This window comes from Mirounga leonina, unplaced genomic scaffold (assembly GCF_011800145.1).
Source record: "Mirounga leonina isolate KUSES-001 unplaced genomic scaffold, KU_Mleo_1.0 Mir_176, whole genome shotgun sequence".
Taxonomy (NCBI): Eukaryota; Metazoa; Chordata; class Mammalia; order Carnivora; family Phocidae; genus Mirounga; species Mirounga leonina.
The window spans coordinates 7,335,775-7,344,674 of NW_023270454.1; the positions used below are offsets into that span (position 1 = coordinate 7,335,775).

At 41.3% G+C, this 8,900-nt stretch overlaps 1 protein-coding gene across 1 annotated transcript in view; it reads left to right on the forward strand.

Annotated features, from left to right (window-relative positions):
* Positions 1-85: 85 nt before the first annotated feature.
* PTK2B (protein tyrosine kinase 2 beta) overlaps positions 86-8,900 on the forward strand; it is a 135,249-nt gene continuing 126,434 nt past the window's right edge. Inside the window, exon 1 of the mRNA XM_035022603.1 lies at positions 86-157. The gene's annotated coding sequence lies outside the window, so the exon portion shown is untranslated. The remainder of the gene's footprint in view (positions 158-8,900) is intronic.

The following is an 8,900-nucleotide window of genomic DNA, read 5'->3' on the forward strand; positions in this document are numbered from 1 at the left end:
ACTCCCTGGAAATTTCTGGTCCGCGCAGTTGGGAAAGAGCGAGCGCTCCACTTCCTGGTTCCGAAGTAGAGGCAAAGATCTGTCCCCCACCCTTGCTTTCGTTGTTCACTTAGTTTGGCCAGTCTTAATTCTGTACCCTGGAGTAAAGAGGAAACAGGTGAGAGAAGCGGGTAGTGGGAAGACCTCTAAAAAGACCCTTGTGTCCCGTGGTTGCATAAGTGGGCGGGTCACAGTGTTTCCAAACTCTGTTTCCTAATGAGTAAAATGGTGATCGTATCACTTGTCTGCGTGAGATGTGAGGATTAAAATTAAATACGGAAAGTACTCATTACATGAGGCAGGCCCCCGTTAAAACAGAAGGAGCAGGGATTGCTTTGAAGCGAGCTATGGGAAGTAGAATCCAGGCTGAATTCCTACCTGCTATAGCAGGCCTGACTGTCTCCCAACTCCCCATTCTTGCCTCAGTTTGACCACTTTACAGCCTTCAGATGTAGGATTCCTTTCCCCTGACACACGTCCATTTTCCCGGTTTCTGTTGGAAGACAGTTCTCCAGTTGTCATTTTTCTGTTTTTGAGCAGAGGCACTGACTGCCTTTTTTGGAATACCTTTTCAAGGATGTTTCTGTGGTGAATAGCCTTGGACAAAAATAATGTCTCCCTCCAGGCAAAGATCTGGCCGACTTAATCTCCGTTATGAGAGATTCTGTTTCCCTGAGCTTCTAATTGCTCTTCTATAAGGCCGCCTGCCATGGCCCTCATCACAGAGGATTCTGGGAATCGGGGCTCAGAAAAGTGGCCCAAATGATAATTCTCGGACTGTTGTTACCAACGTTAGTAATGAGCCTCTCTTTGTCTCTGATGCAGGACTCTCACCTACCAGCATTCTTGAACCTGTTACAGGCTAACTTGTTAATTTGCAAAAAGGCTAAAATCCCAGTCGTTTTATAGTTCTTGACAGCTGTCTTTCAAACTTTTCCTCAGAGTAGCCTGTTTCCCACAAAGCCAAGGGGATGAACACCACCAATTACTGCCTTCTGCACTGTTTCTTATGCATGGTTCATGGTTCTGCATTACCTGGGGAGCTTTTTAAAAGCAGATTCCTGGGCCCACTTTGATCTACTTGCCTCTCTGAGAGAAAGGCCCAGGTATTTGCATTTTCACGTGCTCTCCAGGGATTCCCAGGCACACTAAATCTTGAGGCCCACTGTTCTGGATCACATCTGGAGTTAACAGTTACTGATTCAAAAATTAACCTGAGAGGCAGTCTCTGAAAAGGCCACAAGATGGGGCTAATAACCCTACACTCCAGGCACCTCCCTGAAAATCTTGTTTTCTAGTTTCCTTTTCTTTCACTGTGTTCTCTTATCTGTGTGTCCCAGTGCTCTGTCAGTCTATCTGTTTTGCTATCTGTGTATTTCATACTGTTCTTACAGGCTTTTCCCTGTTTGTTTTGTCATTGTTTTTCTCAGACTCTGAGTGGGGCCACAAATCAAAACAGGGGTGAAGAATAGAAATTAAATAGATGTTATTTTCTTTAAGCAGAATACAAAAGTTACCGTTCAACCAATAAAGTTCTCCAGGCTTTCGGGAAATCCGGAAAGGACTTGGTTCTATTCCAAGGCCCACCACTAGCCAAAGGCATGACCCAGGGCACTTTTCTGACTTCCTTTTCCTCAACCATAAAAGGAAAGATCCAACTAAATGCTCCAAGTTCTCAGCAGCAGCTCAAACACTCTGAACTTTCTTATGCTTTGCATAATTTCAGTAAAGAGGGTGACTAATACTTACCCAGAGACCAGAAAAGAGAAATCTTGGTGACTATAAACAGTCTGTCACCAACTTCTGAAGAACTTTTCCAGAGGACCTTGAAGTTCAGGCTCTCTGTTATACCTACCGAGCTAATGCAAAAGTCCACTGGCAGTTCTTGCTGTCTCTGACTTGCCCCATCCCAGACCCCAGGCATTCTTGCCAAGCACTGCCACTTTCCAAACCCCTACTATACCCATGAAAGTGTATGTAAGGAATGACAACTATTTTTCAAATGTTGTGTTAGAGAAAAAAATTCCTAGGTGCAGAAAGATGGGTGAATTCTTTTTTTTTTTTTTCTTTTCTTTTCTAGACTAGAAAGTGACTCCTGCAAATAAAAGGCAGAGATTAGATTAACAAGATTAGATTTTAAAAGAAAAGTAAGACCCAACTGTATGCTGCCTAAAAGGAACCCACTTTAAATATAAGCATACAAATAAGTAAAAAGGATAGAAAAAGATACGCTAACAGGAGTCAAAGCTGGGGTAGCTCTGTTAATATATGAAAATCAGATTTCATATCAAAGACTAATAAAGGGTTAATGTTCTATAGGATGGCTGCTGAGTCCAACAGTTGCAGAGCTGGCAATTGCAAGAGCAACTTCTAGAAATAGGCAACCAGAGATGCAAACATGATTGAGCTTATTCAACAGAAATACCATGGAAGTCTTAAAGGAGATCACTATAGTCCGATGCTTGATGTGGGACATAGAGATGACTGGGGCCTTCTCTGAAGCCTGAACCATGGAGAAAAAAGGAGGGTAGGGGCTCTGATTAGGTTTGAATAATGCAGGGAGAACTTCCATAAGAAGTAGTGTTAATGTAACTGGTTAGGGATAAACCTAGGGTAGTGAATTGCCTGCCTCTGGGTCAGATTGGTTGAAGACTTCTTTTATTTGAGCCACATGTTTTTTTCCCCTCTGTATAATATGTAATTTAAGATCTTCTAAACTTCAACTTTTATTTTTTATTTTTTTGTTTTTGTTTCAAGTTTTTATTTAAATTCCAGTTAACATACAGTGTAATATTATTTTCAGGGGTAGAATTTAGTGATTCATCACTTACATATAACACCCAGTGCTCATCACAAGTGCCCTCCTTAATGCCCATCACCCATTTAGCTCATCCCCGCCCCCCACTTCTCCTCCAGCAACCCTCAGTTTGTTCTCTCTAGTTAAGAGTCTGTTCTATGGCTGCCTGCCTCATTTTTGCCCCCCCATGTTCATTTGTTTCGTTTCTTAAATTCCACATGTGAGTGATCATATGGTATGTGGTATTTGTCCTTTTCTGATTGATTTCTTTTGCTTAGCATGATACACTCTAGCTCCATCCATGTCATTGCAAATGGCAAGCTTTCATTCTTTTTTATGGCTGAGTAATATTCCATTATATATATTTATATATATAAATATATAGTATATTTTATACATAATATATCCCACAACTTCTTTATCCATTCATCAGTCAATGGACATTTGGTAAGCCTCCACCTTTAAAATGCAACTCAAAATGATTAAACAGTAAGCAGATGGATTATCTCATATCACCAAAAGTCTAGAGGCAAGAAGGCTATGTCCAACCCAAAGACACTGAGACCCCAGATTCTTTCCATCTTGCAGGTCTGCCTATGGCTTCCTTTTGGTTGGAAAATTACTGCAACAGCTCCAGGCATCTTACCCTGATATCAGCCAATGTCCATAAATGGAATAGGGCCATTTCCCTCTACTATGTCTCATTTTCAGAGCTAAGAAACCTTTTCTAAAACCCTCCAGAAGACTTCTCCTCACACCTTATCGGTCAGAACTGGGTCACACACTCACCTCTAAATGCATCACTGGCAAGAGGAATAAGACCACTATGATTGACTTGAACCAGTCAGGATTTACCTGAGTCATGGAAGTAGAGAGATGGTCACTGAGATACATTTGGGACTTGGCTATTTATTAAGAAAGAGAGGGAAATTGCCATTAGGTAGGCAACTATAGGTTCAGGACAGTTGCCAACATTTGCAAATTAGGAGATTTTACATAAAAAGTCAAGATTTCTTTAAAATTAATTGTGCTAAAATAAACATAAAATTTACCATCCTAAGCATTTCTAAGTGTACAGTTCAGTAATGTTAAGTATATTCCCATTGTTGTGCAACCAATACCCAGAACTTTCCATCTTGCAAAACTGAAACTCTTTACCTATTAAATCTTTTTCCCTCCTTCCCCCAACTCCTGGCAATCACCAGTCTACTTCCTGTCTCTATGAATTTGATTATTCTAGGTACCTCATATAAGTGGAATCATACAGTATTTGTCTTTTTGTGGCTGGGTTATTTCACTTAGTATAATGTCCTCAAAGTTCATCCATGTTGTAGCCTGTGTTAGCGTTTCCTTCCTCCTTTAAAGCTGAATAATATTCCATTGTATGGGTAGAACACATTTGTGTTTATCCACTCATCCATCGATGGACACTGGGGTTGCTCCCACTTTTGGCTCTTGTGAATAATGCTGCTATGAACGTGGGTGCATAAACATCTCTTCGAGGCTCTGCTTTCAGTTCATTTGGATATATGCCCAGAAGTGGACTCTGGATCATAATGGTAATTCTACTTTTACTTTTTTTGAAGAACCGCCATACTGTCTTACATAGTAGCTGCACCATTTTATGTCCCTCAATAGGGCCACACGGGTTCCAGTTTCTTCACATCCTGGCCTCCACTTGTTCTGTTCTTTTCTTTGCATTGTAGGCATCCTATTGGGTGTGATGTGATATCTCCTTGTGGTTTTTATTTACATTTCCCTAATCATTAGTGGTCTTGAACATCTTTCTATATGCTTGTTGGCCATTTGGATAGCATCTTTGGAGAAATGTTGATTCAAGTCCTTTGCAGATTTTTAAATTAGGTAATTTTCTGTTGTTGAGTTGTATGAGTTCTTTCTATCTTCTGGATTTTAACCCCTTATCAGATATATAACTCGCAGATACTTCCTCCCCTTCTGTAGGTTGCATTTTCACTTTGTCGATTTCGATGCATAGAAATTATTTATTTTGATGTAGTCCAATTGATCTATAGCTATTTTTGTTGCCTTTTGATGACATAGCCAAGAAACCATTGTCAAATCCAATGTCATGAAGCTTTTCCCTATTTTTTTCCTAAGGTTTTATAGTTTTACATCTTACGAGTAGGTTTGCAATCTATTTTGAATTAATTTTTTTAAGATTTATTTATTTGAGAGAGAGTGCACAAGCGAGGGGAGGGGCAGAGGGAGAGAGAGAGGGTAAGCACCCTCTGAGCAGAGAGCCCAATGCTCCCAGGACCCCGGGATCATGACCTGAGCCAAAACCAAGAGTTGGACCCTTAACCGACTGAGTCACCAAGGAGCCCCTCCATTTTGAATGAATTTTTACATATGGTGTAAGGGAGGGGTCCAATTTCACTCTTTTGCATGTGAATAGCCAGTTTCCTGACACCATTTGTTGAAGAGACTGTCCTTTCCTGCATTGAATAGCCTTGGCGCCGTTGTTGAAGATCATTCGACCACATACACAAGAGTGTATTTTGGGGCTATCTATTCTATTCCACAGGTCTGTATGTCTGTCTTTCTGTCAGTACCACATTTTTTCATTACTGTAGCTTTGTAATAAGTTTTGAAATCTAGAAGTGTGAGACCTCCAACTCTGTTCTTTATAAAGATTATTTGGCCATCAGGATCCCTTAAGATTCCATACGAATTTTAGGATGGATTTTTTTTTTTTTTTTTTGCATTAAATGTTGTTGGGATTTTTATAGAGATTGCATTAAACCTGTAGACCACTCTGGGTAGTATGGACATCTTAACAACCGTACTGAGTATTCCAATCCATGAACACAGGCTATCTTTCCATTCCATTATTTATGTCCTGTGATTTCCTTCAGCCATGTTTTACAGTCTTCCGCCTCCTTCATGAAGTTCATCCCTAAGTATTTTATTCTTTTGGATACTATTGCAAATGGAGTTATTGTCTTAATTTCCTTTTTGGATAGTTCATTGTCTGTCTTTGCTTTTAGAAAAAGAAAGCTCTGCTGCATTGCTACATTAAGCTTCCTCTTCTGCAGGGCAGTAGACTTTTGAGCTGAATAGCAGGTGCTCCCTGTAATGAGGGACATTTGTTCTCCAGTTTGCCACAGACCCTATGCAGCTAGCTTCCCTCACGTCCCCTGCCTTGCCTCTGTGGACATTCAGGCTTTCAGCCCCTTGTTTGGATGTCCCCCGTGAAGGTTACACACTGCTGCTCTTCACTGTGAAGGAGGTAGGGTGGTAAGATACTCCAGTACAGACTTGGTACTTGACAAAATGAAATCTAAATGGATTTTCCATGTTCCTGAAATTTCTCTCTGAGCACCCAATTACTTTATTGCAAGTATTTTGAATAGACTTTTTAAAAAATATGTTGTGTGATTTTTTTTTTCCCCTCTTAAAATATGGGATGCAGAACATAATGTAAACTTTCCTTCATGACTTACAAAATAGACAATAATTACTGTGCTGCGCTGGGTAATAAAGGGGTGCCCTCAGGAGTTAGTGCAGTATGTAGGGTTGTTTGTCTCTGTCCTGTAAATGGCCACAGATGCCTGTGTTTTAAGCGTTCTTGCATTTGCTAGGCCCTTCGTTTTTTCTTTCTTTTTTAAAGGCGCTTCTTGCTGCTAACAGCCAATCTGCCTGTAGCAGCCTGCTCTCAATGCCGCTTGATGCTTCCTAGTGTGGACTAGGCACAGAGAGCCAGCCGCATTTGTTAGAATTGCAGATGTCAGTAATGCAAGACAAGGTTCATATGGCCATGCCATTGCTTCAGAGCTTATCCATAGGCTGTGGGGACCCGGCGAGGACCCGGCGAGCTCCCTCACAGGTGGGAGTGAAGGATTGAGAGCCAAGAAAGCCAAAGTCACAGAAGTCATGGAGCTGGACTGAACTGGGCAGGGCAGCAGGCAGGCTCCATTTCCACACGGGCACCCTGCACGAGCGCCCTGCAGCCCACTGCCCTGCAGCCATCCTGGGGAGCTGCGCAAGGCCAGACAGCGGTGCCCGGAGCTGTGGAAATTGCCCTCCCTCTGTGGCACTGAGACTCTGCCTGTTGTCTTTAAAAGGAAAATAAAAACATTCTTCTGACTTCTCCAGCTGCCCTCCCTCTTGGGTCCCCAAATTAATTTCTTAATGGATTTAATATGGTTTTATTTTTCCCAAAGAGATTCACTTTGGATTACGTCCAGGAATCCATTTTTTTTTTCCTCCGTGGAAAGATTTCATTTATTTTAACTTTTTCACTGTGAACATTTTCAAACACAATGTGAGAGAGAACAGTATAATTAACCCCCACCTACCCATCATTCAGCTTACATCAGTAATCAAATTTGCTATTTTTGTCTCACTTCTCCCCTCCACATTTGGGGGAATGGGTATGGTGGAGTATTTTAGGTAAATCCTCCCCCCTCTTTTTTATAGTAGGCTCCACACCCAGCGTGGAGCCCAACACAGGGCTCGATATCACGATCCTGAGATCATGACCTGAGCTGAAATCGAGTCAGACGCTCAACCGACTGAGCCATCCATTCGCCCCAGTGATGGAGTATTTTAAAGTAACCATTATTTTTATTTCAGGAACACATTTTTAAAAGTTGCAACAGGATATAATACCTTCCATTTATTGCCAGCTATGAGCCATGGCACTAGCAGGGAAATTTACATGTGTTATTTCTAGTCCTTCTGACAACCCTGTAGTAAGTTATTCCCATTTTATAGATGAGGAAATTGAGGTTCTGCCTTAATTTAGAGACAAAAGAAAATAGGCTGAGTGATTGTATATTAGAAGTACATTTGAAGCTATGGTGACAGAAAAGCCCCAAATGCAGCGACGTGAAAAATTTAAATTTCTCATATAAAAGTTCAAGTTGGCCCAGACCATGTCTAGGGCTAGCATTGTGGCTTGATGGCACTAGGGACCCAGACTTCATTTCTCAACACCACAGACCAGGATGGTGGCTCTGGGTTCCATCATTCGGTGCAGGTGGAAAAGGAAATGGTGGAGGCTTGCCCCTTCCCTTGACGGCATGATCCTGAAGCTGCACACATAACTAGCACTCACCAACCATTGCCCAGAACTTAATCACTGGCCATACCTGCAGAGGAGACTGGGACATGCAGTCTTTATTTGGGGCAGCCTAGGACCAACTAAAAATCAGGGATTCTATTATAAGGGAAGAAAGGAGGACAGCCAGCTGTGCCTTCATAAATGGAATAGAGTCCTTTTGAAGTCAGGGGCATGGTTTTGAGGTTTGGGGAGTTTTTTGTCGTTTTTGGGGGGAGTTGGGCCCAACTGTGGTTCATTTAGCAAACCCAGTAGTGCCTGGTTTAATTAGAGGTAGGTGTTCTTTGGTGATGAAGGATTTCAGTTATTTAATCCTTGTGCCCATGACTTTTTTCTTTGTTCATTTTTTTTTTTTTTTGCTCAGAACACTTATAACCATACTATTCTTTTAAAATGAAATGTATTCTGATTTTTTTTTTTTTTTAAGTAGGCTCCATGCCCAGCACGGAGCCCAATGTGGGGCTTGAACTCACAACCCTGAGATCATGACCTGGGCTGAGATCAAGAGTCAGACGCTTAACCAACTGAGCCACGCAGGCGCCCAAAAATGAAATGTATTCTAATAACAAATTTACATTATGTGATTTCATTCCATTATCCATAATAGAGAGACTCCGATGACGTATCATTACATGCCAATAATGGGTTTATATTCAGCCCTGCTCTGGGTGGCTGTGGACAAATTATTTACCTTTTCCAAGCCTCCTTTCTACAAAAGAGGAATACTGTTATTTACCTCAGTGAATTGTTGTGAAGGCCCATTAGGTGATGGATGAAAGTTCCAGTCACAGTGAACACTTGATTGTATCTGTATAACAGATACCTATGTAATCACTCCCCACTAAACCTACTCTATTTAATTCCTATTTTCTTTCTTTTTCTTTTTCTTTTCCTTTCTTTCTTTCTTTCTTTCTTTCTTTCTTTCTTTCTTTCTTTCCTTCCTTCCTTCCTTCCTTCCTTCCTTCCTTCCTTCCTTCCTTC